The 24,790-nt window shown below is 39.6% G+C and overlaps 21 non-coding genes and 48 pseudogenes across 21 annotated transcripts; all 69 read right to left on the bottom strand.

Moving 5' to 3' along the window:
- Positions 1 to 118: 118 nt before the first annotated feature.
- On the bottom strand, positions 119 to 237 carry LOC139955490 (5S ribosomal RNA). The gene has a single exon (XR_011788729.1). It is a non-coding gene; the product is annotated as a 5S ribosomal RNA (ribosomal RNA).
- Positions 238 to 313: 76 nt separating this feature from the next.
- On the bottom strand, positions 314 to 434 carry LOC139957232 (5S ribosomal RNA; annotated as a pseudogene).
- A 284-nt stretch (positions 435 to 718) lies between these two features.
- On the bottom strand, positions 719 to 837 carry LOC139956427 (5S ribosomal RNA; annotated as a pseudogene).
- A 283-nt stretch (positions 838 to 1,120) lies between these two features.
- On the bottom strand, positions 1,121 to 1,239 carry LOC139956426 (5S ribosomal RNA; annotated as a pseudogene).
- Positions 1,240 to 1,522: 283 nt separating this feature from the next.
- Positions 1,523 to 1,641, bottom strand: LOC139955749 (5S ribosomal RNA). Its single transcript, XR_011788980.1, has one exon. It is a non-coding gene; the product is annotated as a 5S ribosomal RNA (ribosomal RNA).
- Positions 1,642 to 1,924: 283 nt separating this feature from the next.
- LOC139956425 (5S ribosomal RNA) lies at positions 1,925 to 2,043 on the bottom strand (annotated as a pseudogene).
- Positions 2,044 to 2,326: 283 nt separating this feature from the next.
- LOC139955748 (5S ribosomal RNA) lies at positions 2,327 to 2,445 on the bottom strand. The gene has a single exon (XR_011788979.1). It is a non-coding gene; the product is annotated as a 5S ribosomal RNA (ribosomal RNA).
- Positions 2,446 to 2,728: 283 nt separating this feature from the next.
- Positions 2,729 to 2,849, bottom strand: LOC139957394 (5S ribosomal RNA; annotated as a pseudogene).
- Positions 2,850 to 2,917: 68 nt separating this feature from the next.
- LOC139955489 (5S ribosomal RNA) lies at positions 2,918 to 3,036 on the bottom strand. Its single transcript, XR_011788728.1, has one exon. It is a non-coding gene; the product is annotated as a 5S ribosomal RNA (ribosomal RNA).
- Positions 3,037 to 3,112: 76 nt separating this feature from the next.
- LOC139957231 (5S ribosomal RNA) lies at positions 3,113 to 3,233 on the bottom strand (annotated as a pseudogene).
- A 283-nt stretch (positions 3,234 to 3,516) lies between these two features.
- LOC139955747 (5S ribosomal RNA) lies at positions 3,517 to 3,635 on the bottom strand. The gene has a single exon (XR_011788978.1). It is a non-coding gene; the product is annotated as a 5S ribosomal RNA (ribosomal RNA).
- A 283-nt stretch (positions 3,636 to 3,918) lies between these two features.
- On the bottom strand, positions 3,919 to 4,037 carry LOC139956424 (5S ribosomal RNA; annotated as a pseudogene).
- A 283-nt stretch (positions 4,038 to 4,320) lies between these two features.
- Positions 4,321 to 4,441, bottom strand: LOC139957392 (5S ribosomal RNA; annotated as a pseudogene).
- A 68-nt stretch (positions 4,442 to 4,509) lies between these two features.
- On the bottom strand, positions 4,510 to 4,628 carry LOC139955488 (5S ribosomal RNA). The gene has a single exon (XR_011788727.1). It is a non-coding gene; the product is annotated as a 5S ribosomal RNA (ribosomal RNA).
- A 68-nt stretch (positions 4,629 to 4,696) lies between these two features.
- Positions 4,697 to 4,815, bottom strand: LOC139955486 (5S ribosomal RNA). Its single transcript, XR_011788725.1, has one exon. It is a non-coding gene; the product is annotated as a 5S ribosomal RNA (ribosomal RNA).
- Positions 4,816 to 4,892: 77 nt separating this feature from the next.
- Positions 4,893 to 5,011, bottom strand: LOC139955485 (5S ribosomal RNA). Its single transcript, XR_011788724.1, has one exon. It is a non-coding gene; the product is annotated as a 5S ribosomal RNA (ribosomal RNA).
- Positions 5,012 to 5,079: 68 nt separating this feature from the next.
- LOC139956526 (5S ribosomal RNA) lies at positions 5,080 to 5,198 on the bottom strand (annotated as a pseudogene).
- Positions 5,199 to 5,266: 68 nt separating this feature from the next.
- On the bottom strand, positions 5,267 to 5,385 carry LOC139956423 (5S ribosomal RNA; annotated as a pseudogene).
- A 281-nt stretch (positions 5,386 to 5,666) lies between these two features.
- On the bottom strand, positions 5,667 to 5,785 carry LOC139956646 (5S ribosomal RNA; annotated as a pseudogene).
- A 68-nt stretch (positions 5,786 to 5,853) lies between these two features.
- LOC139956525 (5S ribosomal RNA) lies at positions 5,854 to 5,972 on the bottom strand (annotated as a pseudogene).
- A 68-nt stretch (positions 5,973 to 6,040) lies between these two features.
- Positions 6,041 to 6,159, bottom strand: LOC139955484 (5S ribosomal RNA). Its single transcript, XR_011788723.1, has one exon. It is a non-coding gene; the product is annotated as a 5S ribosomal RNA (ribosomal RNA).
- Positions 6,160 to 6,235: 76 nt separating this feature from the next.
- LOC139956422 (5S ribosomal RNA) lies at positions 6,236 to 6,354 on the bottom strand (annotated as a pseudogene).
- A 283-nt stretch (positions 6,355 to 6,637) lies between these two features.
- Positions 6,638 to 6,756, bottom strand: LOC139955746 (5S ribosomal RNA). The gene has a single exon (XR_011788977.1). It is a non-coding gene; the product is annotated as a 5S ribosomal RNA (ribosomal RNA).
- A 283-nt stretch (positions 6,757 to 7,039) lies between these two features.
- LOC139956421 (5S ribosomal RNA) lies at positions 7,040 to 7,158 on the bottom strand (annotated as a pseudogene).
- A 283-nt stretch (positions 7,159 to 7,441) lies between these two features.
- Positions 7,442 to 7,560, bottom strand: LOC139956418 (5S ribosomal RNA; annotated as a pseudogene).
- A 283-nt stretch (positions 7,561 to 7,843) lies between these two features.
- LOC139957033 (5S ribosomal RNA) lies at positions 7,844 to 7,962 on the bottom strand (annotated as a pseudogene).
- A 68-nt stretch (positions 7,963 to 8,030) lies between these two features.
- On the bottom strand, positions 8,031 to 8,149 carry LOC139957059 (5S ribosomal RNA; annotated as a pseudogene).
- Positions 8,150 to 8,217: 68 nt separating this feature from the next.
- Positions 8,218 to 8,336, bottom strand: LOC139956417 (5S ribosomal RNA; annotated as a pseudogene).
- Positions 8,337 to 8,617: 281 nt separating this feature from the next.
- LOC139956645 (5S ribosomal RNA) lies at positions 8,618 to 8,736 on the bottom strand (annotated as a pseudogene).
- Positions 8,737 to 8,813: 77 nt separating this feature from the next.
- On the bottom strand, positions 8,814 to 8,932 carry LOC139955483 (5S ribosomal RNA). The gene has a single exon (XR_011788722.1). It is a non-coding gene; the product is annotated as a 5S ribosomal RNA (ribosomal RNA).
- A 68-nt stretch (positions 8,933 to 9,000) lies between these two features.
- Positions 9,001 to 9,119, bottom strand: LOC139956523 (5S ribosomal RNA; annotated as a pseudogene).
- Positions 9,120 to 9,187: 68 nt separating this feature from the next.
- Positions 9,188 to 9,306, bottom strand: LOC139956416 (5S ribosomal RNA; annotated as a pseudogene).
- Positions 9,307 to 9,589: 283 nt separating this feature from the next.
- Positions 9,590 to 9,708, bottom strand: LOC139957018 (5S ribosomal RNA; annotated as a pseudogene).
- Positions 9,709 to 9,776: 68 nt separating this feature from the next.
- Positions 9,777 to 9,895, bottom strand: LOC139955482 (5S ribosomal RNA). Its single transcript, XR_011788721.1, has one exon. It is a non-coding gene; the product is annotated as a 5S ribosomal RNA (ribosomal RNA).
- A 68-nt stretch (positions 9,896 to 9,963) lies between these two features.
- Positions 9,964 to 10,082, bottom strand: LOC139955481 (5S ribosomal RNA). The gene has a single exon (XR_011788720.1). It is a non-coding gene; the product is annotated as a 5S ribosomal RNA (ribosomal RNA).
- Positions 10,083 to 10,158: 76 nt separating this feature from the next.
- On the bottom strand, positions 10,159 to 10,279 carry LOC139957391 (5S ribosomal RNA; annotated as a pseudogene).
- Positions 10,280 to 10,347: 68 nt separating this feature from the next.
- Positions 10,348 to 10,466, bottom strand: LOC139956415 (5S ribosomal RNA; annotated as a pseudogene).
- Positions 10,467 to 10,747: 281 nt separating this feature from the next.
- LOC139956644 (5S ribosomal RNA) lies at positions 10,748 to 10,866 on the bottom strand (annotated as a pseudogene).
- A 68-nt stretch (positions 10,867 to 10,934) lies between these two features.
- On the bottom strand, positions 10,935 to 11,053 carry LOC139956522 (5S ribosomal RNA; annotated as a pseudogene).
- Positions 11,054 to 11,121: 68 nt separating this feature from the next.
- Positions 11,122 to 11,240, bottom strand: LOC139956414 (5S ribosomal RNA; annotated as a pseudogene).
- A 283-nt stretch (positions 11,241 to 11,523) lies between these two features.
- On the bottom strand, positions 11,524 to 11,642 carry LOC139957017 (5S ribosomal RNA; annotated as a pseudogene).
- Positions 11,643 to 11,710: 68 nt separating this feature from the next.
- LOC139955480 (5S ribosomal RNA) lies at positions 11,711 to 11,829 on the bottom strand. The gene has a single exon (XR_011788719.1). It is a non-coding gene; the product is annotated as a 5S ribosomal RNA (ribosomal RNA).
- A 68-nt stretch (positions 11,830 to 11,897) lies between these two features.
- LOC139955479 (5S ribosomal RNA) lies at positions 11,898 to 12,016 on the bottom strand. The gene has a single exon (XR_011788718.1). It is a non-coding gene; the product is annotated as a 5S ribosomal RNA (ribosomal RNA).
- Positions 12,017 to 12,092: 76 nt separating this feature from the next.
- LOC139957230 (5S ribosomal RNA) lies at positions 12,093 to 12,213 on the bottom strand (annotated as a pseudogene).
- Positions 12,214 to 12,496: 283 nt separating this feature from the next.
- LOC139955745 (5S ribosomal RNA) lies at positions 12,497 to 12,615 on the bottom strand. The gene has a single exon (XR_011788976.1). It is a non-coding gene; the product is annotated as a 5S ribosomal RNA (ribosomal RNA).
- Positions 12,616 to 12,898: 283 nt separating this feature from the next.
- On the bottom strand, positions 12,899 to 13,017 carry LOC139956413 (5S ribosomal RNA; annotated as a pseudogene).
- Positions 13,018 to 13,300: 283 nt separating this feature from the next.
- Positions 13,301 to 13,421, bottom strand: LOC139957390 (5S ribosomal RNA; annotated as a pseudogene).
- Positions 13,422 to 13,489: 68 nt separating this feature from the next.
- On the bottom strand, positions 13,490 to 13,608 carry LOC139956521 (5S ribosomal RNA; annotated as a pseudogene).
- Positions 13,609 to 13,676: 68 nt separating this feature from the next.
- Positions 13,677 to 13,795, bottom strand: LOC139956412 (5S ribosomal RNA; annotated as a pseudogene).
- Positions 13,796 to 14,078: 283 nt separating this feature from the next.
- LOC139957389 (5S ribosomal RNA) lies at positions 14,079 to 14,199 on the bottom strand (annotated as a pseudogene).
- Positions 14,200 to 14,267: 68 nt separating this feature from the next.
- Positions 14,268 to 14,386, bottom strand: LOC139955478 (5S ribosomal RNA). The gene has a single exon (XR_011788717.1). It is a non-coding gene; the product is annotated as a 5S ribosomal RNA (ribosomal RNA).
- Positions 14,387 to 14,463: 77 nt separating this feature from the next.
- LOC139955477 (5S ribosomal RNA) lies at positions 14,464 to 14,582 on the bottom strand. Its single transcript, XR_011788716.1, has one exon. It is a non-coding gene; the product is annotated as a 5S ribosomal RNA (ribosomal RNA).
- Positions 14,583 to 14,650: 68 nt separating this feature from the next.
- Positions 14,651 to 14,769, bottom strand: LOC139955475 (5S ribosomal RNA). The gene has a single exon (XR_011788714.1). It is a non-coding gene; the product is annotated as a 5S ribosomal RNA (ribosomal RNA).
- Positions 14,770 to 14,845: 76 nt separating this feature from the next.
- On the bottom strand, positions 14,846 to 14,966 carry LOC139957229 (5S ribosomal RNA; annotated as a pseudogene).
- Positions 14,967 to 15,247: 281 nt separating this feature from the next.
- On the bottom strand, positions 15,248 to 15,366 carry LOC139956411 (5S ribosomal RNA; annotated as a pseudogene).
- A 4,884-nt stretch (positions 15,367 to 20,250) lies between these two features.
- Positions 20,251 to 20,369, bottom strand: LOC139956448 (5S ribosomal RNA; annotated as a pseudogene).
- Positions 20,370 to 20,652: 283 nt separating this feature from the next.
- On the bottom strand, positions 20,653 to 20,771 carry LOC139956410 (5S ribosomal RNA; annotated as a pseudogene).
- A 283-nt stretch (positions 20,772 to 21,054) lies between these two features.
- LOC139956548 (5S ribosomal RNA) lies at positions 21,055 to 21,173 on the bottom strand. Its single transcript, XR_011789387.1, has one exon. It is a non-coding gene; the product is annotated as a 5S ribosomal RNA (ribosomal RNA).
- Positions 21,174 to 21,456: 283 nt separating this feature from the next.
- Positions 21,457 to 21,575, bottom strand: LOC139956409 (5S ribosomal RNA; annotated as a pseudogene).
- Positions 21,576 to 21,858: 283 nt separating this feature from the next.
- LOC139956407 (5S ribosomal RNA) lies at positions 21,859 to 21,977 on the bottom strand (annotated as a pseudogene).
- A 283-nt stretch (positions 21,978 to 22,260) lies between these two features.
- Positions 22,261 to 22,379, bottom strand: LOC139955744 (5S ribosomal RNA). The gene has a single exon (XR_011788975.1). It is a non-coding gene; the product is annotated as a 5S ribosomal RNA (ribosomal RNA).
- Positions 22,380 to 22,662: 283 nt separating this feature from the next.
- LOC139956406 (5S ribosomal RNA) lies at positions 22,663 to 22,781 on the bottom strand (annotated as a pseudogene).
- A 283-nt stretch (positions 22,782 to 23,064) lies between these two features.
- LOC139956643 (5S ribosomal RNA) lies at positions 23,065 to 23,183 on the bottom strand (annotated as a pseudogene).
- A 68-nt stretch (positions 23,184 to 23,251) lies between these two features.
- Positions 23,252 to 23,370, bottom strand: LOC139957058 (5S ribosomal RNA; annotated as a pseudogene).
- A 68-nt stretch (positions 23,371 to 23,438) lies between these two features.
- LOC139956405 (5S ribosomal RNA) lies at positions 23,439 to 23,557 on the bottom strand (annotated as a pseudogene).
- A 281-nt stretch (positions 23,558 to 23,838) lies between these two features.
- Positions 23,839 to 23,957, bottom strand: LOC139957032 (5S ribosomal RNA; annotated as a pseudogene).
- A 68-nt stretch (positions 23,958 to 24,025) lies between these two features.
- LOC139956520 (5S ribosomal RNA) lies at positions 24,026 to 24,144 on the bottom strand (annotated as a pseudogene).
- A 68-nt stretch (positions 24,145 to 24,212) lies between these two features.
- On the bottom strand, positions 24,213 to 24,331 carry LOC139956403 (5S ribosomal RNA; annotated as a pseudogene).
- Positions 24,332 to 24,614: 283 nt separating this feature from the next.
- Positions 24,615 to 24,733, bottom strand: LOC139956642 (5S ribosomal RNA; annotated as a pseudogene).
- Between the last annotated feature and the right edge of the window lie 57 nt (positions 24,734 to 24,790).

The raw sequence follows: 24,790 nt of genomic DNA, 5'->3' as shown, positions 1-24,790 counted from the left end.
ATCGGTGATCGGACGAGAACCGGTATAGTCAACGTGATGTGGCCGTAGACATAACAAGAGGTCAATGTAGACCATTTCAATTTCTCATCATCGTCGTGTTATCAATTATGAAAATAAAAGCCTACGGCACCCAGTATTCCCAGGCGGTCACCCATCCAAGTACTGACTGCGCTCTACGTTGCTTGACTTCGGTGATCGGACGAGAACCGGTATAGTCAACGTGATGTGGCCGTAGACATAACAAGAGGTCAATGTAGGCCATTTCAATTTCTCATCGTCGTGGCAACATAGTGTTATCAATTATGAAAATAAAAGCCTGCGGCACCCAGTATTCCCCCAGGCGGTCACCCATCCAAGTACTGACTGCGCTCTACGTTGCTTGACTTCGGTGATCGGACGAGAACCGGTATAGTCAACGTGATATGGCCGTAGACATTCCAAGAGGTGAAATGTAGGCTACTTGTCTGGTAGGTTATGATCAGTGGATTTAATATATATATTATACATGAATGGATTTAATATATATTATGTTAATCTATATTTTACATATATATCTAGAAAATTCTAATATATAAAAACAAACGAGGGTATTTATTAATATATTCGATTTTCAAATCGCTTTCCTCGTGGCAAGACACTTTCCTTGTGGAAAGACAATGAAGGCCATTTCAATTTCTCATCGTCGTGGCAACATAGTGTTATCAATTATGAAAATAAAAGCCTACGGCACCCAGTATTCCCAGGCGGTCACCCATCCAAGTACTGACTGCGCTCTACGTTGCTTGACTTCGGTGATCGGACGAGAACCGGTATAGTCATCGTGATGTGGCCGTAGACATTCCAAGAGGCGAAATGTAGGCTAGTTGTCTGGTAGGTTATGATTAGTGGATTTAATATATATATTATACATGAATGGATTTAATATATATTATGTTAATCTATATTTTACATCTATATGTAGAAAATTCGAATATATAAAAACAAACGAGTTATTTATTAATATATTCGATTTTCAAATCGCTTTCCTCGTGGCAAGACACTTTCCTTGTGGAAAGACAATGAAGGCCATTTCAATTTCTCATCGTCGTGGCAACATAGTGTTATCAATTATGAAAATAAAAGCCTACGGCACCCAGTATTCCCAGGCGGTCACCCATCCAAGTACTGACTGCGCTCTACGTTGCTTGACTTCGGTGATCGGACGAGAACCGGTATAGTCATCGTGATGTGGCCGTAGACATTCCAAGAGGCGAAATGTAGGCTAGTTGTCTGGTAGGTTATGATTAGTGGATTTAATATATATATTATACATGAATGGATTTAATATATATTATGTTAATCTATATTTTACATCTATATGTAGAAAATTCGAATATATAAAAACAAACGAGTTATTTATTAATATATTCGATTTTCAAATCGCTTTCCTCGTGGCAAGACACTTTCCTTGTGGAAAGACAATGAAGGCCATTTCAATTTCTCATCGTCGTGGCAACATAGTGTTATCAATTATGAAAATAAAAGCCTGCGGCACCCAGTATTCCCAGGCGGTCACCCATCCAAGTACTGACTGCGCTCTACGTTGCTTGACTTCGGTGATCGGACGAGAACCGGTATAGTCAACGTGATATGGCCGTAGACATTCCAAGAGGTGAAATGTAGGCTACTTGTCTGGTAGGTTATGATTAGTGGATTTAATATATATATTATACATGAATGGATTTAATATATATTATGTTAATCTATATTTTACATATATATCTAGAAAATTCTAATATATAAAAACAAACGAGGTATTTATTAATATATTCGATTTTCAAATCGCTTTCCTCGTGGCAAGACACTTTCCTTGTGGAAAGACAATGAAGGCCATTTCAATTTCTCATCGTCGTGGCAACATAGTGTTATCAATTATGAAAATAAAAGCCTACGGCACCCAGTATTCCCAGGCGGTCACCCATCCAAGTACTGACTGCGCTCTACGTTGCTTGACTTCGGTGATCGGACGAGAACCGGTATAGTCATCGTGATGTGGCCGTAGACATTCCAAGAGGCGAAATGTAGGCTAGTTGTCTGGTAGGTTATGATTAGTGGATTTAATATATATATTATACATGAATGGATTTAATATATATTATGTTAATCTATATTTTACATCTATATGTAGAAAATTCGAATATATAAAAACAAACGAGTTATTTATTAATATATTCGATTTTCAAATCGCTTTCCTCGTGGCAAGACACTTTCCTTGTGGAAAGACAATGAAGGCCATTTCAATTTCTCATCGTCGTGGCAACATAGTGTTATCAATTATGAAAATAAAAGCCTGCGGCACCCAGTATTCCCAGGCGGTCACCCATCCAAGTACTGACTGCGCTCTACGTTGCTTGACTTCGGTGATCGGACGAGAACCGGTATAGTCAACGTGATATGGCCGTAGACATTCCAAGAGGTGAAATGTAGGCTACTTGTCTGGTAGGTTATGATCAGTGGATTTAATATATATATTATACATGAATGGATTTAATATATATTATGTTAATCTATATTTTACATCTATATGTAGAAAATTCTAATATATAAAAACAAACGAGTTATTTATTAATATATTCGATTTTCAAATCGCTTTCCTCGTGGCAAGACACTTTCCTTGTGGAAAGACAATGAAGGCCATTTCAATTTCTCATCGTCGTGGCAACATAGTGTTATCAATTATGAAAATAAAAGCCTGCGGCACCCAGTATTCCCCCAGGCGGTCACCCATCCAAGTACTGACTGCGCTCTACGTTGCTTGACTTCGGTGATCGGACGAGAACCGGTATAGTCAACGTGATGTGGCCGTAGACATAAAAACCGGTCAATGTAGGCCATTTCAATTTCTCATCATCGTCGTGTTATCAATTATGAAAATAAAAGCCTACGGCACCCAGTATTCCCAGGCGGTCACCCATCCAAGTACTGACTGCGCTCTACGTTGCTTGACTTCGGTGATCGGACGAGAACCGGTATAGTCAACGTGATGTGGCCGTAGACATAACAAGAGGTCAATGTAGGCCATTTCAATTTCTCATCGTCGTGGCAACATAGTGTTATCAATTATGAAAATAAAAGCCTGCGGCACCCAGTATTCCCCCAGGCGGTCACCCATCCAAGTACTGACTGCGCTCTACGTTGCTTGACTTCGGTGATCGGACGAGAACCGGTATAGTCAACGTGATATGGCCGTAGACATTCCAAGAGGTGAAATGTAGGCTACTTGTCTGGTAGGTTATGATCAGTGGATTTAATATATATATTATACATGAATGGATTTAATATATATTATGTTAATCTATATTTTACATCTATATGTAGAAAATTCTAATATATAAAAACAAACGAGTTATTTATTAATATATTCGATTTTCAAATCGCTTTCCTCGTGGCAAGACACTTTCCTTGTGGAAAGACAATGAAGGCCATTTCAATTTCTCATCGTCGTGGCAACATAGTGTTATCAATTATGAAAATAAAAGCCTGCGGCACCCAGTATTCCCAGGCGGTCACCCATCCAAGTACTGACTGCGCTCTACGTTGCTTGACTTCGGTGATCGGACGAGAACCGGTATAGTCAACGTGATATGGCCGTAGACATTCCAAGAGGTGAAATGTAGGCTACTTGTCTGGTAGGTTATGATCAGTGGATTTAATATATATATTATACATGAATGGATTTAATATATATTATGTTAATCTATATTTTACATATATATCTAGAAAATTCTAATATATAAAAACAAACGAGGTATTTATTAATATATTCGATTTTCAAATCGCTTTCCTCGTGGCAAGACACTTTCCTTGTGGAAAGACAATGAAGGCCATTTCAATTTCTCATCGTCGTGGCAACATAGTGTTATCAATTATGAAAATAAAAGCCTACGGCACCCAGTATTCCCAGGCGGTCACCCATCCAAGTACTGACTGCGCTCTACGTTGCTTGACTTCGGTGATCGGACGAGAACCGGTATAGTCATCGTGATGTGGCCGTAGACATTCCAAGAGGCGAAATGTAGGCTAGTTGTCTGGTAGGTTATGATTAGTGGATTTAATATATATATTATACATGAATGGATTTAATATATATTATGTTAATCTATATTTTACATCTATATGTAGAAAATTCTAATATATAAAAACAAACGAGTTATTTATTAATATATTCGATTTTCAAATCGCTTTCCTCGTGGCAAGACACTTTCCTTGTGGAAAGACAATGAAGGCCATTTCAATTTGTCATCGTCGTGGCAACATAGTGTTATCAATTATGAAAATAAAAGCCTGCGGCACCCAGTATTCCCCCAGGCGGTCACCCATCCAAGTACTGACTGCGCTCTACGTTGCTTGACTTCGGTGATCGGACGAGAACCGGTATAGTCAACGTGATGTGGCCGTAGACATAACAAGAGGTCAATGTAGGCCATTTCAATTTCTCATCATCGTCGTGTTATCAATTATGAAAATAAAAGCCTACGGCACCCAGTATTCCCAGGCGGTCACCCATCCAAGTACTGACTGCGCTCTACGTTGCTTGACTTCGGTGATCGGACGAGAACCGGTATAGTCAACGTGATGTGGCCGTAGACATAAAAACCGGTCAATGTAGGCCATTTCAATTTCTCATCATCGTCGTGTTATCAATTATGAAAATAAAAGCCTACGGCACCCAGTATTCCCAGGCGGTCACCCATCCAAGTACTGACTGCGCTCTACGTTGCTTGACTTCGGTGATCGGACGAGAACCGGTATAGTCAACGTGATGTGGCCGTAGACATAAAAACCGGTCAATGTAGGCCATTTCAATTTCTCATCGTCGTGGCAACATAGTGTTATCAATTATAAAAAATAAAAGCCTACGGCACCCAGTATTCCCAGGCGGTCACCCATCCAAGTACTGACTGCGCTCTACGTTGCTTGACTTCGGTGATCGGACGAGAACCGGTATAGTCAACGTGATGTGGCCGTAGACATAAAAAGAGGTCAATGTAGGCCATTTCAATTTGTCATCATCGTCGTGTTATCAATTATGAAAATAAAAGCCTACGGCACCCAGTATTCCCAGGCGGTCACCCATCCAAGTACTGACTGCGCTCTACGTTGCTTGACATCGGTGATCGGACGAGAACCGGTATAGTCAACGTGATGTGGCCGTAGACATAACAAGAGGTCAATGTAGACCATTTCAATTTCTCATCATCGTCGTGTTATCAATTATGAAAATAAAAGCCTACGGCACCCAGTATTCCCAGGCGGTCACCCATCCAAGTACTGACTGCGCTCTACGTTGCTTGACTTCGGTGATCGGACGAGAACCGGTATAGTCATCGTGATGTGGCCGTAGACATTCCAAGAGGCGAAATGTAGGCTAGTTGTCTGGTAGGTTATGATCAGTGGATTTAATATATATTATACATGAATGGATTTAATATATATTATGTTAATCTGTATTTTACATATATATGTAGACAATTCTAATATATAAAAACAAACGAGTTATTTATTAATATATTCGATTTTCAAATCGCTTTCCTCGTGGCAAGACACTTTCCTTGTGGAAAGACAATGAAGGCCATTTCAATTTCTCATCGTCGTGGCAACATAGTGTTATCAAATATGAAAATAAAAGCCTGCGGCACCCAGTATTCCCAGGCGGTCACCCATCCAAGTACTGACTGCGCTCTACGTTGCTTGACTTCGGTGATCGGACGAGAACCGGTATAGTCAACGTGATGTGGCCGTAGACATAAAAAGAGGTCAATGTAGGCCATTTCAATTTCTCATCATCGTCGTGTTATCAATTATGAAAATAAAAGCCTACGGCACCCAGTATTCCCAGGCGGTCACCCATCCAAGTACTGACTGCGCTCTACGTTGCTTGACATCGGTGATCGGACGAGAACCGGTATAGTCAACGTGATGTGGCCGTAGACATAACAAGAGGTCAATGTAGACCATTTCAATTTCTCATCATCGTCGTGTTATCAATTATGAAAATAAAAGCCTACGGCACCCAGTATTCCCAGGCGGTCACCCATCCAAGTACTGACTGCGCTCTACGTTGCTTGACTTCGGTGATCGGACGAGAACCGGTATAGTCAACGTGATGTGGCCGTAGACATAACAAGAGGTCAATGTAGGCCATTTCAATTTCTCATCGTCGTGGCAACATAGTGTTATCAATTATGAAAATAAAAGCCTACGGCACCCAGTATTCCCAGGCGGTCACCCATCCAAGTACTGACTGCGCTCTACGTTGCTTGACTTCGGTGATCGGACGAGAACCGGTATAGTCATCGTGATGTGGCCGTAGACATTCCAAGAGGCGAAATGTAGGCTAGTTGTCTGGTAGGTTATGATTAGTGGATTTAATATATATATTATACATGAATGGATTTAATATATATTATGTTAATCTATATTTTACATCTATATGTAGAAAATTCGAATATATAAAAACAAACGAGTTATTTATTAATATATTCGATTTTCAAATCGCTTTCCTCGTGGCAAGACACTTTCCTTGTGGAAAGACAATGAAGGCCATTTCAATTTCTCATCGTCGTGGCAACATAGTGTTATCAATTATGAAAATAAAAGCCTGCGGCACCCAGTATTCCCAGGCGGTCACCCATCCAAGTACTGACTGCGCTCTACGTTGCTTGACTTCGGTGATCGGACGAGAACCGGTATAGTCAACGTGATATGGCCGTAGACATTCCAAGAGGTGAAATGTAGGCTACTTGTCTGGTAGGTTATGATCAGTGGATTTAATATATATATTATACATGAATGGATTTAATATATATTATGTTAATCTATATTTTACATATATATCTAGAAAATTCTAATATATAAAAACAAACGAGGTATTTATTAATATATTCGATTTTCAAATCGCTTTCCTCGTGGCAAGACACTTTCCTTGTGGAAAGACAATGAAGGCCATTTCAATTTCTCATCGTCGTGGCAACATAGTGTTATCAATTATGAAAATAAAAGCCTACGGCACCCAGTATTCCCAGGCGGTCACCCATCCAAGTACTGACTGCGCTCTACGTTGCTTGACTTCGGTGATCGGACGAGAACCGGTATAGTCATCGTGATGTGGCCGTAGACATTCCAAGAGGCGAAATGTAGGCTAGTTGTCTGGTAGGTTATGATTAGTGGATTTAATATATATATTATACATGAATGGATTTAATATATATTATGTTAATCTATATTTTACATATATATCTAGAAAATTCTAATATATAAAAACAAACGAGGTATTTATTAATATATTCGATTTTCAAATCGCTTTCCTCGTGGCAAGACACTTTCCTTGTGGAAAGACAATGAAGGCCATTTCAATTTCTCATCGTCGTGGCAACATAGTGTTATCAATTATGAAAATAAAAGCCTACGGCACCCAGTATTCCCAGGCGGTCACCCATCCAAGTACTGACTGCGCTCTACGTTGCTTGACTTCGGTGATCGGACGAGAACCGGTATAGTCATCGTGATGTGGCCGTAGACATTCCAAGAGGCGAAATGTAGGCTAGTTGTCTGGTAGGTTATGATTAGTGGATTTAATATATATATTATACATGAATGGATTTAATATATATTATGTTAATCTATATTTTACATCTATATGTAGAAAATTCTAATATATAAAAACAAACGAGTTATTTATTAATATATTCGATTTTCAAATCGCTTTCCTCGTGGCAAGACACTTTCCTTGTGGAAAGACAATGAAGGCCATTTCAATTTCTCATCGTCGTGGCAACATAGTGTTATCAATTATGAAAATAAAAGCCTGCGGCACCCAGTATTCCCAGGCGGTCACCCATCCAAGTACTGACTGCGCTCTACGTTGCTTGACATCGGTGATCGGACGAGAACCGGTATAGTCAACGTGATGTGGCCGTAGACATAACAAGAGGTCAATGTAGACCATTTCAATTTCTCATCATCGTCGTGTTATCAATTATGAAAATAAAAGCCTACGGCACCCAGTATTCCCAGGCGGTCACCCATCCAAGTACTGACAGCGCTCTACGTTGCTTGACATCGGTGATCGGACGAGAACCGGTATAGTCAACGTGATGTGGCCGTAGACATAACAAGAGGTCAATGTAGACCATTTCAATTTCTCATCATCGTCGTGTTATCAATTATGAAAATAAAAGCCTACGGCACCCAGTATTCCCAGGCGGTCACCCATCCAAGTACTGACTGCGCTCTACGTTGCTTGACTTCGGTGATCGGACGAGAACCGGTATAGTCATCGTGATGTGGCCGTAGACATTCCAAGAGGCGAAATGTAGGCTAGTTGTCTGGTAGGTTATGATCAGTGGATTTAATATATATTATACATGAATGGATTTAATATATATTATGTTAATCTGTATTTTACATATATATGTAGACAATTCTAATATATAAAAACAAACGAGTTATTTATTAATATATTCGATTTTCAAATCGCTTTCCTCGTGGCAAGACACTTTCCTTGTGGAAAGACAATGAAGGCCATTTCAATTTCTCATCGTCGTGGCAACATAGTGTTATCAATTATGAAAATAAAAGCCTGCGGCACCCAGTATTCCCAGGCGGTCACCCATCCAAGTACTGACTGCGCTCTACGTTGCTTGACTTCGGTGATCGGACGAGAACCGGTATAGTCAACGTGATGTGGCCGTAGACATAAAAACCGGTCAATGTAGGCCATTTCAATTTCTCATCGTCGTGGCAACATAGTGTTATCAATTATAAAAAATAAAAGCCTACGGCACCCAGTATTCCCAGGCGGTCACCCATCCAAGTACTGACTGCGCTCTACGTTGCTTGACTTCGGTGATCGGACGAGAACCGGTATAGTCAACGTGATGTGGCCGTAGACATAAAAAGAGGTCAATGTAGGCCATTTCAATTTCTCATCATCGTCGTGTTATCAATTATGAAAATAAAAGCCTACGGCACCCAGTATTCCCAGGCGGTCACCCATCCAAGTACTGACTGCGCTCTACGTTGCTTGACATCGGTGATCGGACGAGAACCGGTATAGTCAACGTGATGTGGCCGTAGACATAACAAGAGGTCAATGTAGACCATTTCAATTTCTCATCATCGTCGTGTTATCAATTATGAAAATAAAAGCCTACGGCACCCAGTATTCCCAGGCGGTCACCCATCCAAGTACTGACTGCGCTCTACGTTGCTTGACTTCGGTGATCGGACGAGAACCGGTATAGTCATCGTGATGTGGCCGTAGACATTCCAAGAGGCGAAATGTAGGCTAGTTGTCTGGTAGGTTATGATTAGTGGATTTAATATATATATTATACATGAATGGATTTAATATATATTATGTTAATCTATATTTTACATCTATATGTAGAAAATTCTAATATATAAAAACAAACGAGTTATTTATTAATATATTCGATTTTCAAATCGCTTTCCTCGTGGCAAGACACTTTCCTTGTGGAAAGACAATGAAGGCCATTTCAATTTCTCATCGTCGTGGCAACATAGTGTTATCAATTATGAAAATAAAAGCCTGCGGCACCCAGTATTCCCAGGCGGTCACCCATCCAAGTACTGACTGCGCTCTACGTTGCTTGACTTCGGTGATCGGACGAGAACCGGTATAGTCATCGTGATGTGGCCGTAGACATAAAAAGAGGTCAATGTAGGCCATTTCAATTTCTCATCATCGTCGTGTTATCAATTATGAAAATAAAAGCCTACGGCACCCAGTATTCCCAGGCGGTCACCCATCCAAGTACTGACTGCGCTCTACGTTGCTTGACTTCGGTGATCGGACGAGAACCGGTATAGTCAACGTGATGTGGCCGTAGACATAACAAGAGGTCAATGTAGGCCATTTCAATTTCTCATCATCGTCGTGTTATCAATTATGAAAGTAAAAGCCTACGGCACCCAGTATTCCCAGGCGGTCACCCATCCAAGTACTGACTGCGCTCTACGTTGCTTGACTTCGGTGATCGGACGAGAACCGGTATAGTCAACGTGATGTGGCCGTAGACATAACAAGAGGTCAATGTAGGCCATTTCAATTTCTCATCGTCGTGGCAACATAGTGTTATCAATTATGAAAATAAAAGCCTGCGGCACCCAGTATTCCCCCAGGCGGTCACCCATCCAAGTACTGACTGCGCTCTACGTTGCTTGACTTCGGTGATCGGACGAGAACCGGTATAGTCAACGTGATGTGGCCGTAGACATAACAAGAGGTCAATGTAGACCATTTCAATTTCTCATCATCGTCGTGTTATCAATTATGAAAATAAAAGCCTACGGCACCCAGTATTCCCAGGCGGTCACCCATCCAAGTACTGACTGCGCTCTACGTTGCTTGACTTCGGTGATCGGACGAGAACCGGTATAGTCATCGTGATGTGGCCGTAGACATTCCAAGAGGCGAAATGTAGGCTAGTTGTCTGGTAGGTTATGATCAGTGGATTTAATATATATTATACATGAATGGATTTAATATATATTATGTCAATCTGTATTTTACATATATATGTAGACAATTCTAATATATAAAAACAAACGAGTTATTTATTAATATATTCGATTTTCAAATCGCTTTCCTCGTGGCAAGACACTTTCCTTGTGGAAAGACAATGAAGGCCATTTCAATTTGTCATCGTCGTGGCAACATAGTGTTATCAATTATGAAAATAAAAGCCTGCGGCACCCAGTATTCCCAGGCGGTCACCCATCCAAGTACTGACTGCGCTCTACGTTGCTTGACTTCGGTGATCGGACGAGAACCGGTATAGTCAACGTGATGTGGCCGTAGACATAAAAAGAGGTCAATGTAGGCCATTTCAATTTCTCATCATCGTCGTGTTATCAATTATGAAAATAAAAGCCTACGGCACCCAGTATTCCCAGGCGGTCACCCATCCAAGTACTGACTGCGCTCTACGTTGCTTGACATCGGTGATCGGACGAGAACCGGTATAGTCAACGTGATGTGGCCGTAGACATAACAAGAGGTCAATGTAGACCATTTCAATTTCTCATCATCGTCGTGTTATCAATTATGAAAATAAAAGCCTACGGCACCCAGTATTCCCAGGCGGTCACCCATCCAAGTACTGACTGCGCTCTACGTTGCTTGACTTCGGTGATCGGACGAGAACCGGTATAGTCATCGTGATGTGGCCGTAGACATTCCAAGAGGCGAAATGTAGGCTAGTTGTCTGGTAGGTTATGATTAGTGGATTTAATATATATATTATACATGAATGGATTTAATATATATTATGTTAATCTATATTTTACATCTATATGTAGAAAATTCTAATATATAAAAACAAACGAGTTATTTATTAATATATTCGATTTTCAAATCGCTTTCCTCGTGGCAAGACACTTTCCTTGTGGAAAGACAATGAAGGCCATTTCAATTTCTCATCGTCGTGGCAACATAGTGTTATCAATTATGAAAATAAAAGCCTGCGGCACCCAGTATTCCCAGGCGGTCACCCATCCAAGTACTGACTGCGCTCTACGTTGCTTGACTTCGGTGATCGGACGAGAACCGGTATAGTCATCGTGATGTGGCCGTAGACATAAAAAGAGGTCAATGTAGGCCATTTCAATTTCTCATCATCGTCGTGTTATCAATTATGAAAATAAAAGCCTACGGCACCCAGTATTCCCAGGCGGTCACCCATCCAAGTACTGACTGCGCTCTACGTTGCTTGACTTCGGTGATCGGACGAGAACCGGTATAGTCAACGTGATGTGGCCGTAGACATAACAAGAGGTCAATGTAGGCCATTTCAATTTCTCATCATCGTCGTGTTATCAATTATGAAAGTAAAAGCCTACGGCACCCAGTATTCCCAGGCGGTCACCCATCCAAGTACTGACTGCGCTCTACGTTGCTTGACTTCGGTGATCGGACGAGAACCGGTATAGTCAACGTGATGTGGCCGTAGACATAACAAGAGGTCAATGTAGGCCATTTCAATTTCTCATCGTCGTGGCAACATAGTGTTATCAATTATGAAAATAAAAGCCTGCGGCACCCAGTATTCCCCCAGGCGGTCACCCATCCAAGTACTGACTGCGCTCTACGTTGCTTGACTTCGGTGATCGGACGAGAACCGGTATAGTCAACGTGATATGGCCGTAGACATTCCAAGAGGTGAAATGTAGGCTACTTGTCTGGTAGGTTATAATCAGTGGATTTAATATATATATTATACATGAATGGATTTAATATATATTATGTTAATCTATATTTTACATATATATCTAGAAAATTCTAATATATAAAAACAAACGAGGTATTTATTAATATATTCGATTTTCAAATCGCTTTCCTCGTGGCAAGACACTTTCCTTGTGGAAAGACAATGAAGGCCATTTCAATTTCTCATCGTCGTGGCAACATAGTGTTATCAATTATGAAAATAAAAGCCTGCGGCACCCAGTATTCCCAGGCGGTCACCCATCCAAGTACTGACTGCGCTCTACGTTGCTTGACTTCGGTGATCGGACGAGAACCGGTATAGTCAACGTGATATGGCCGTAGACATTCCAAGAGGTGAAATGTAGGCTACTTGTCTGGTAGGTTATGATCAGTGGATTTAATATATATATTATACATGAATGGATTTAATATATATTATGTTAATCTATATTTTACATATATATCTAGAAAATTCTAATATATAAAAACAAACGAGGTATTTATTAATATATTCGATTTTCAAATCGCTTTCCTCGTGGCAAGACACTTTCCTTGTGGAAAGACAATGAAGGCCATTTCAATTTCTCATCGTCGTGGCAACATAGTGTTATCAATTATGAAAATAAAAGCCTACGGCACCCAGTATTCCCAGGCGGTCACCCATCCAAGTACTGACTGCGCTCTACGTTGCTTGACTTCGGTGATCGGACGAGAACCGGTATAGTCATCGTGATGTGGCCGTAGACATTCCAAGAGGCGAAATGTAGGCTAGTTGTCTGGTAGGTTATGATTAGTGGATTTAATATATATATTATACATGAATGGATTTAATATATATTATGTTAATCTATATTTTACATCTATATGTAGAAAATTCGAATATATAAAAACAAACGAGTTATTTATTAATATATTCGATTTTCAAATCGCTTTCCTCGTGGCAAGACACTTTCCTTGTGGAAAGACAATGAAGGCCATTTCAATTTCTCATCGTCGTGGCAACATAGTGTTATCAATTATGAAAATAAAAGCCTGCGGCACCCAGTATTCCCCCAGGCGGTCACCCATCCAAGTACTGACTGCGCTCTACGTTGCTTGACTTCGGTGATCGGACGAGAACCGGTATAGTCAACGTGATGTGGCCGTAGACATAACAAGAGGTCAATGTAGGCCATTTCAATTTCTCATCATCGTCGTGTTATCAATTATGAAAATAAAAGCCTACGGCACCCAGTATTCCCAGGCGGTCACCCATCCAAGTACTGACTGCGCTCTACGTTGCTTGACATCGGTGATCGGACGAGAACCGGTATAGTCAACGTGATGTGGCCGTAGACATAACAAGAGGTCAATGTAGACCATTTCAATTTCTCATCATCGTCGTGTTATCAATTATGAAAATAAAAGCCTACGGCACCCAGTATTCCCAGGCGGTCACCCATCCAAGTACTGACTGCGCTCTACGTTGCTTGACTTCGGTGATCGGACGAGAACCGGTATAGTCATCGTGATGTGGCCGTAGACATTCCAAGAGGCGAAATGTAGGCTAGTTGTCTGGTAGGTTATGATTAGTGGATTTAATATATATATTATACATGAATGGATTTAATATATATTATGTTAATCTGTATTTTACATATATATGTAGACAATTCTAATATATAAAAACAAACGAGTTATTTATTAATATATTCGATTTTCAAATCGCTTTCCTCGTGGCAAGACACTTTCCTTGTGGAAAGACAATGAAGGCCATTTCAATTTCTCATCGTCGTGGCAACATAGTGTTATCAATTATGAAAATAAAAGCCTGCGGCACCCAGTATTCCCCCAGGCGGTCACCCATCCAAGTACTGACTGCGCTCTACGTTGCTTGACTTCGGTGATCGGACGAGAACCGGTATAGTCAACGTGATGTGGCCGTAGACATAAAAACCGGTCAATGTAGGCCATTTCAATTTCTCATCATCGTCGTGTTATCAATTATGAAAATAAAAGCCTACGGCACCCAGTATTCCCAGGCGGTCACCCATCCAAGTACTGACTGCGCTCTACGTTGCTTGACTTCGGTGATCGGACGAGAACCGGTATAGTCAACGTGATGTGGCCGTAGACATAAAAACCGGTCAATGTAGGCCATTTCAATTTCTCATCGTCGTGGCAACATAGTGTTATCAATTATAAAAAATAAAAGCCTACGGCACCCAGTATTCCCAGGCGGTCACCCATCCAAGTACTGACTGCGCTCTACGTTGCTTGACTTCGGTGATCGGACGAGAACCGGTATAGTCAACGTGATGTGGCCGTAGACATAACAAGAGGTCAATGTAGGCCATTTCAATTTCTCATCATCGTCGTGTTATCAATTATGAAAATAAAAGCCTACGGCACCCAGTATTCCCAGGCGGTCACCCATCCAAGTACTGACTGCGCTCTACGTTGCTTGACTTCGGTGATCGGACGAGAACCGGTATAGTCAACGTGATGTGGCCGTAGACATAACAAGAGGTCAATGTAGGCCATTTCAATTTCTCATCGTCGTGGCAACATAGTGTTATCAATTATGAAAATAAAAGCCTGCGGCACCCAGTATTCCCCCAGGCGGTCACCCATCCAAGTACTGACTGCGCTCTACGTTGCTTGACTTCGGTGATCGGACGAGAACCGGTATAGTCAACGTGATATGGCCGTAGACATTCCAAGAGGTGAAATGTAGGCTACTTGTCTGGTAGGTTATGATCAGTGGATTTAATATATAAATTATACATGAATGGATTTAATATATATTATGTTAATCTATATTTGACATATATCTAGAAAATTCTAATATATAAAAACAAACGAGGTATTTATTAATATATTCGATTTTCAAATCGCTTTCCTTGTGGCAAGACACTTTCCTTGTGGAAAGACAATGAAGGCCATTTCAATTTCTCATCGTCGTGGCAACATAGTGTTATCAATTATGAAAATAAAAGCCTACGGCACCCAGTATTCCCAGGCGGTCACCCATCCAAGTACTGACTGCGCTCTACGTTGCTTGACTTCGGTGATCGGACGAGAACCGGTATAGTCATCGTGATGTGGCCGTAGACATTCCAAGAGGCGAAATGTAGGCTAGTTGTCTGGTAGGTTATGATTAGTGGATTTAATATATATATTTATTTATTTATTTATTTGTTTTTCCACAGAAGTACAAAGCGGAGGGAAGTCTTCCATAAAGCTTAAAAGCTTAACAAAGTGGAAGACTCCCTAAAGAAAAAAAAAAAATGAATAAATACAAATTGAATGTTTGTTACATAATGAACAGAAACTGCTGAAGTAAATAACTCATTTACATAATTTAATATGATGATATCAATTCTTTTTTTAAACATTTCTTAAATGAATTCTTTGTAGCCTTAGATTTAACGGTATTGCTTAATGAGTTCCATAACTTAGTTGCACGGTTGCGAAAGCTGCGTGTACCTAATTTCGTATGATAGAAGTTGCAATGAGCATTTTGTCTATTTCGGGTATTATAATTGTATAATTCTACATTAATTGTATAGAAATTATGAAAGGAACCCGGAAGTAGCCCATGCCATGCTTTATACGTAAATACAGCAAGTTGTAGCCTTATAATATCATTTAATTTCAGCAGGTTTTGACCTTTAAACAATGGACTAGTATGCTGACGAAATGCAGCATGTGTTATGTTACGTATTGCGCCTTTTTGTAGTTTATTGAGACGGTCAAGACAAGTTATGTTAGCACCAGACCAAATAATAGAACAGTAGGACAGATGAGGTAGAATGAGCGTATTATAAATCATTCTTAGAATGTGTGTCGGTAGGAAATGTTTTATTATAGCGAGTATACCAATGTTCCTTGCGACCTTAGAACAGATTGCTGAAATATGTTGTTGCCAACTTAGTTTTGAATCAATATATACACCTAAAAATTTTATGTAGTCAACATTGTTAATTGGTGTACCATTCATATTAATGTTGTGAACTTGAGGAGGGTTGTTGGATGAATTAAAAACAATGTAGTGTGTCTTGTTGACATTGATAGAAAGCTTGTTTGACCGAAACCAGTTACTAAACTTTTCTAGTTCATTAGATACAGTAATAGGTAGGATGCTAATGTTGTCAGAGTCAAAAAAAATAGTGGTGTCATCAGCAAACAAAGTAACTTTTGCAATATTGGACACTTGACATATGTCGTTTACATAAATAATGAATAACAGAGGTCCCAGGATAGATCCCTGTGGTACACCACAAGGGACTTGGGCAAGATCAGAGTTATGTGACTTATACGCAGTAAATTGGTGACGGTGAGATAGGTAGCTGTCGAACCAATTCAGAGTAGTACCTCTTATACCATTAAAGTGCATCTTATTCAGTAAAATAGAATGATTAATGGTATCAAACGCTTTACTTAAGTCTAGGAATACACCAATGCAAGTCTTACGTTGATCAAGTTTACTGTAGAGATTATCAATTGCATCTGCCAGGGCGAGCTCAGTGGAGTGATTGTATCGAAATCCGTACTGTTGTTTATTAAGAATGTTGTGTTTGTCCAAGAATCTACAAATACGATTAAACAATAGTCTTTCTATAAGTTTCGCAAAACAAGAGAGTAACGATATTGGCCGGTAATTTTCATATGCATTGTTCTGGCCATTTTTGTAAATTGGTAAGACTTTAGCAATTTTTAACTTGTCTGGAAAGACACCTGTATTAAATGATAGGTTACAAATATGGGCAAGTGGTGTGACAATATACTTAGCGGCCTGTTTGATAATATCAGGACTGAAATCGTCATATCCTGCAGCCTTTTTGGGTTTAATTGCAGTGTTGATCGTTTTCAGTAATTCTTCTTCTGTCACGGGGAATATGAACACAGAGTTTGGGTTGGGATTTCTGCTTTTATGCAAAAAAATCTCAGCTTTTTCAAGGGGTTTAATCTTGCTGGCCAGTGAAGGGCCTACATTTACAAAGTAATTGTTAAAACCATTAGCAATTTCCTGGTTGTCTGTGACAACGTTTTGGTTATGGTGAAAGGCCGTAGGATATGACGATTGACTGGCATTTTTATGTAAGAGTTCATTGACTGTTTTCCAGGTACCATTAATGTTATTATTGCTCTCGATAAATTTACTGTGAAAGTATAGTTTCTTTGATGTTCTGATAATATTTGTTAATTTATTTCGATAAATAAGGTATACCTTCTTGTTATTCGATGTTGGATCCTTTAATTGGCGTCTATACAATTGATTTTTCTTTTTTATTGATTTTAATATACCACTAGTAATCCAAGGATGTCTCTTTTTACGTTTCTTCCTTACATTAATAACCTGCACTGGAAAACAGTCATTGTACATATCACTAAAATGATGAAAAAATACATTATAGGATACATTAGCATCCTTTTCATTAAGAACATCATCCCATTGCTTACATTCTAATTGGGAAATAAAATTACTGATATTATTTATATTGTAATTACGAATACGTTTACTATCTCTATTATAGATTCTAAGTCTTGAATTATTGTCAAGGAAGATGGGAAAGTGGTCGGTAATATCGGTTACAGATATGCCTGAGTTAATTGCAGAATTATCATTAGTAAATATGTTATCAATTAAAGTAGACGATGTACTTGCAACACGGGTAGGATTTGTTATTGCTGGATAAAAATTATTCGAGAAAGCTAAGTTGAGGAAATCTGTAGATAAGTGGTCGTCAAGTAAGTTAATGTTGAAATCACCCATGATATAAGAATTACTACGTGATTCTGTTAATTTGCCATAAATGTTTTGCACATGAAAATAAAAGTCGTCATAAGAACCCGTCGGTGGTCTATAAATAATACCAATAACGTAATGCTTACTGCCATTTTGGGGTGTGATCTCTATGAAAAGAGACTCAATTGAGTCATTAAATACAGAGAGATCGTCTCTGCATTTGTAATTATAGTTCTTTTTAATGTATAAACAAACCCCACCTCCCCTTCTTTTATGGCGGTGTTTTTCTACAAGTCGATAATTATTAATATTGATGATGGATGTATTATTATTGTCATTCAACCAAGTTTCCGTAAAGCCCATGATCGAGAATTCGTTATTAAGTAATGAGATGAAAGTGGTAATATTATCAAAATTTTTGTTAAGACTCCTACTGTTCATATTGAAAATGGTAAGACCATTACTAGGGGGTAAATTATTATACTTATCGATGTTATAATACTCACAGGAAATATTATCCCTTGTTTCTATTTTGTTTTTTGTTGGATCCATTAAAACAAGAAAGAGTATGATGACGATGACGATATAGAAGTGAGGTTTGATTGTTTTTGCTTGTTACGGTTCTTGCCTTGCTAAGGTTTGGTGTTGGTATTTTCTTCTTGTGTCTTACAAAAATGAAGTTGTCCTCATCCAAAGACATCTGCCTTTTAAGGTGTGCCATAGAGTCATTTACAGTTTCAGTGGTGTCTCCATTACTTCCTGGTTTGTAGTCGGGTTTTCTTTGTAGTCGGGATTTCTGTGCTTCGTCGGTGGGATTTTTCTTGGTCGCTGTGGTCGTAGCCTTCGCTTTCTTGGGAGATTTCGGTTGTTTCTGCTGTGGCTGGGTGTTGGTAGGCAGAGTCTCCTCAATTTGGTCCTTGTTCCGGTTGGCTTGATCTACCGTGTCAGGAGGTTGCACTGTGGGTTGAGCTGGTGGGCCCCCGGGAACTGTTTCCTTGTTGGCGCTCTCAGTGACGTTAGAAGGTTCAGTTTCTGTGTCCATCTCACCATTGTCTGAAGGCTTCTCTGGTTCGACATCGTTATCTTCCTCAGGTGGTTGCTCCGTGCATAGGAAACTTTTATGACCAAAGTTTTGGCATCTAAAGCACTTTATCCTAGGGCAACGGCTCTCCGTGTGGCCCTGGTTATTACATTCTCTACATACGTACTGGGGACATTCTTTCATGACATGGGTGTCGCTCAAGCAGTTGTTACAGACTTTAGATTGGCTGTTGTGTTTAAGTCTTAGATGTACACCAGCAATCGTAATTGCGTAGGGCAGGCTTTTGGCATTATTTGGCAACTGTACTCTTACGAATCGAATACCGTTTTCCACGTCTGGATAGTCGGAATAGTATTTTCGCGTCCATTTGGATTTAATTGAGCATCCGTATTCCTCTAGCTTAGCCGAAAGTTCTTCGTCAGAAATGTAACAGGGTACCCCAAAAAGACTCACCGTTAGTATAAATTTTTCCACTCCGGTAACATTACAATGGTCGCCTTTAATATTAAGGCCGGTTTCCTGGATAAGTTCCGCATCAGATTCATTCTTCAATGTCACAATCCAGTGCCCTGACGTCTTAACACATCCCACAATTCTATTATTCCCAAGATCCTCAGATATCGATTTCAGTATGTCTCCATAGCTATGTCCATTGTCAAATACCCTAACACTGTTAGTTTTCAAACGTTGTATTGATGGTTTCGCGGAACCCATGTTCGCACTAGCACACGCCTTGGCGGCCTTCGTCGCCTTGGCGACTTCAAAAATTACCTACAAAACTCCTACAGTTTAACGGTCCAAAATGAAACACAGTAATAAAAACCCGCTAGCATCCAAGAACTTGGATGTTGCAGGTTGAAGAAAACGTGGAACAAGTAAGTTCGAAAAAAGTAACAAAGAAAACAGCTAACAAAGAGCACAACCAACCGCGCCACGACTGTATCACACTGTATCCACTGTATCACACTGTATCACACCACGACATATATTATACATGAATGGATTTAATATATATTATGTTAATCTATATTTTACATCTATATGTAGAAAATTCGAATATATAAAAACAAACGAGTTATTTATTAATATATTCGATTTTCAAATCGCTTTCCTCGTGGCAAGACACTTTCCTTGTGGAAAGACAATGAAGGCCATTTCAATTTCTCATCGTCGTGGCAACATAGTGTTATCAATTATGAAAATAAAAGCCTGCGGCACCCAGTATTCCCAGGCGGTCACCCATCCAAGTACTGACTGCGCTCTACGTTGCTTGACTTCGGTGATCGTACGAGAACCGGTATAGTCAACGTGATATGGCCGTAGACATTCCAAGAGGTGAAATGTAGGCTACTTGTCTGGTAGGTTATGATCAGTGGATTTAATATATATATTATACATGAATGGATTTAATATATATTATGTTAATCTATATTTTACATATATATCTAGAAAATTCTAATATATAAAAACAAACGAGGTATTTATTAATATATTCGATTTTCAAATCGCTTTCCTCGTGGCAAGACACTTTCCTTGTGGAAAGACAATGAAGGCCATTTCAATTTCTCATCGTCGTGGCAACATAGTGTTATCAATTATGAAAATAAAAGCCTACGGCACCCAGTATTCCCAGGCGGTCACCCATCCAAGTACTGACTGCGCTCTACGTTGCTTGACTTCGGTGATCGGACGAGAACCGGTATAGTCATCGTGATGTGGCCGTAGACATTCCAAGAGGCGAAATGTAGGCTAGTTGTCTGGTAGGTTATGATTAGTGGATTTAATATATATATTATACATGAATGGATTTAATATATATTATGTTAATCTATATTTTACATCTATATGTAGAAAATTCGAATATATAAAAACAAACGAGTTATTTATTAATATATTCGATTTTCAAATCGCTTTCCTCGTGGCAAGACACTTTCCTTGTGGAAAGACAATGAAGGCCATTTCAATTTCTCATCGTCGTGGCAACATAGTGTTATCAATTATGAAAATAAAAGCCTACGGCACCCAGTATTCCCAGGCGGTCACCCATCCAAGTACTGACTGCGCTCTACGTTGCTTGACTTCGGTGATCGGACGAGAACCGGTATAGTCAACGTGATATGGCCGTAGACATTCCAAGAGGTGAAATGTAGGCTACTTGTCTGGTAGGTTATGATCAGTGGATTTAATATATATATTATACATGAATGGATTTAATATATATTATGTTAATCTATATTTTACATATATATCTAGAAAATTCTAATATATAAAAACAAACGAGGTATTTATTAATATATTCGATTTTCAAATCGCTTTCCTCGTGGCAAGACACTTTCCTTGTGGAAAGACAATGAAGGCCATTTCAATTTCTCATCGTCGTGGCAACATAGTGTTATCAATTATGAAAATAAAAGCCTACGGCACCCAGTATTCCCAGGCGGTCACCCATCCAAGTACTGACTGCGCTCTACGTTGCTTGACTTCGGTGATCGGACGAGAACCGGTATAGTCATCGTGATGTGGCCGTAGACATTCCAAGAGGCGAAATGTAGGCTAGTTGTCTGGTAGGTTATGATCAGTGGATTTAATATATATATTATACATGAATGGATTTAATATATATTATGTTAATCTATATTTTACATCTATATGTAGAAAATTCGAATATATAAAAACAAACGAGTTATTTATTAATATATTCGATTTTCAAATCGCTTTCCTCGTGGCAAGACACTTTCCTTGTGGAAAGACAATGAAGGCCATTTCAATTTCTCATCGTCGTGGCAACATAGTGTTATCAATTATGAAAATAAAAGCCTACGGCACCCAGTATTCCCAGGCGGTCACCCATCCAAGTACTGACTGCGCTCTACGTTGCTTGACTTCGGTGATCGGACGAGAACCGGTATAGTCATCGTGATGTGGCCGTAGACATTCCAAGAGGCGAAATGTAGGCTAGTTGTCTGGTAGGTTATGATCAGTGGATTTAATATATATATTATACATGAATGGATTTAATATATATTATGTTAATCTATATTTTACATCTATATGTAGAAAATTCGAATATATAAAAACAAACGAGTTATTTATTAATATATTCGATTTTCAAATCGCTTTCCTCGTGGCAAGACACTTTCCTTGTGGAAAGACAATGAAGGCCATTTCAATTTCTCATCGTCGTGGCAACATAGTGTTATCAATTATGAAAATAAAAGCCTGCGGCACCCAGTATTCCCAGGCGGTCACCCATCCAAGTACTGACTGCGCTCTACGTTGCTTGACTTCGGTGATCGGACGAGAACCGGTATAGTCAACGTGATATGGCCGTAGACATTCCAAGAGGCGAAATGTAGGCTACTTGTCTGGTAGGTTATGATCAGTGGATTTAATATATATATTATACATGAATGGATTTAATATATATTATGTTAATCTATATTTTACATATATATCTAGAAAATTCTAATATATAAAAACAAACGAGGTATTTATTAATATATTCGATTTTCAAATCGCTTTCCTCGTGGCAAGACACTTTCCTTGTGGAAAGACAATGAAGGCCATTTCAATTTCTCATCGTCGTGGCAACATAGTGTTATCAATTATGAAAATAAAAGCCTACGGCACCCAGTATTCCCAGGCGGTCACCCATCCAAGTACTGACTGCGCTCTACGTTGCTTGACTTCGGTGATCGGACGAGAACCGGTATAGTCATCGTGATGTGGCCGTAGACATTCCAAGAGGCGAAATGTAGGCTAGTTGTCTGGTAGGTTATGATTAGTGGATTTAATATATATATTATACATGAATGGATTTAATATATATTATGTTAATCTATATTTTACATCTATATGTAGAAAATTCGAATATATAAAAACAAACGAGTTATTTATTAATATATTCGATTTTCAAATCGCTTTCCTCGTGGCAAGACACTTTCCTTGTGGAAAGACAATGAAGGCCATTTCAATTTGTCATCGTCGTGGCAACATAGTGTTATCAATTATGAAAATAAAAGCCTGCGGCACCCAGTATTCCCAGGCGGTCACCCATCCAAGTACTGACTGCGCTCTACGTTGCTTGACTTCGGTGATCGGACGAGAACCGGTATAGTCAACGTGATGTGGCCGTAGACATAAAAAGAGGTCAATGTAGGCCATTTCAATTTCTCATCATCGTCGTGTTATCAATTATGAAAATAAAAGCCTACGGCACCCAGTATTCCCAGGCGGTCACCCATCCAAGTACTGACAGCGCTCTACGTTGCTTGACATCGGTGATCGGACGAGAACCGGTATAGTCAACGTGATGTGGCCGTAGACATAACAAGAGGTCAATGTAGACCATTTCAATTTCTCATCATCGTCGTGTTATCAATTATGAAAATAAAAGCCTACGGCACCCAGTATTCCCAGGCGGTCACCCATCCAAGTACTGACTGCGCTCTACGTTGCTTGACTTCGGTGATCGGACGAGAACCGGTATAGTCATCGTGATGTGGCCGTAGACATTCCAAGAGGCGAAATGTAGGCTAGTTGTCTGGTAGGTTATGATCAGTGGATTTAATATATATTATACATGAATGGATTTAATATATATTATGTCAATCTGTATTTTACATATATATGTAGACAATTCTAATATATAAAAACAAACGAGTTATTTATTAATATATTCGATTTTCAAATCGCTTTCCTCGTGGCAAGACACTTTCCTTGTGGAAAGACAATGAAGGCCATTTCAATTTGTCATCGTCGTGGCAACATAGTGTTATCAATTATGAAAATAAAAGCCTGCGGCACCCAGTATTCCCAGGCGGTCACCCATCCAAGTACTGACTGCGCTCTACGTTGCTTGACATCGGTGATCGGACGAGAACCGGTATAGTCAACGTGATGTGGCCGTAGACATAAAAAGAGGTCAATGTAGGCCATTTCAATTTCTCATCATCGTCGTGTTATCAATTATGAAAATAAAAGCCTACGGCACCCAGTATTCCCAGGCGGTCACCCATCCAAGTACTGACTGCGCTCTACGTTGCTTGACATCGGTGATCGGACGAGAACCGGTATAGTCAACGTGATGTGGCCGTAGACATAACAAGAGGTCAATGTAGACCATTTCAATTTCTCATCATCGTCGTGTTATCAATTATGAAAATAAAAGCCTACGGCACCCAGTATTCCCAGGCGGTCACCCATCCAAGTACTGACTGCGCTCTACGTTGCTTGACTTCGGTGATCGGACGAGAACCGGTATAGTCATCGTGATGTGGCCGTAGACATTCCAAGAGGCGAAATGTAGGCTAGTTGTCTGGTAGGTTATGATTAGTGGATTTAATATATATATTATACATGAATGGATTTAATATATATTATGTTAATCTATATTTTACATCTATATGTAGAAAATTCTAATATATAAAAACAAACGAGTTATTTATTAATATATTCGATTTTCAAATCGCTTTCCTCGTGGCAAGACACTTTCCTTGTGGAAAGACAATGAAGGCCATTTCAATTTCTCATCGTCGTGGCAACATAGTGTTATCAATTATGAAAATGAAAGCCTGCGGCACCCAGTATTCCCAGGCGGTCACCCATCCAAGTACTGACTGCGCTCTACGTTGCTTGACTTCGGTGATCGGACGAGAACCGGTATAGTCAACGTGATGTGGCCGTAGACATAACAAGAGGTCAATGTAGGCCATTTCAATTTCTCATCATCGTCGTGTTATCAATT

Source organism: Apostichopus japonicus, chromosome 17, assembly GCF_037975245.1.
Source record: "Apostichopus japonicus isolate 1M-3 chromosome 17, ASM3797524v1, whole genome shotgun sequence".
NCBI classification, from domain to species: Eukaryota; Metazoa; Echinodermata; class Holothuroidea; order Aspidochirotida; family Stichopodidae; genus Apostichopus; species Apostichopus japonicus.
Note: the sequence above shows the minus strand (reverse complement) of the source record. Positions and strands in the feature narration are given on the sequence as shown.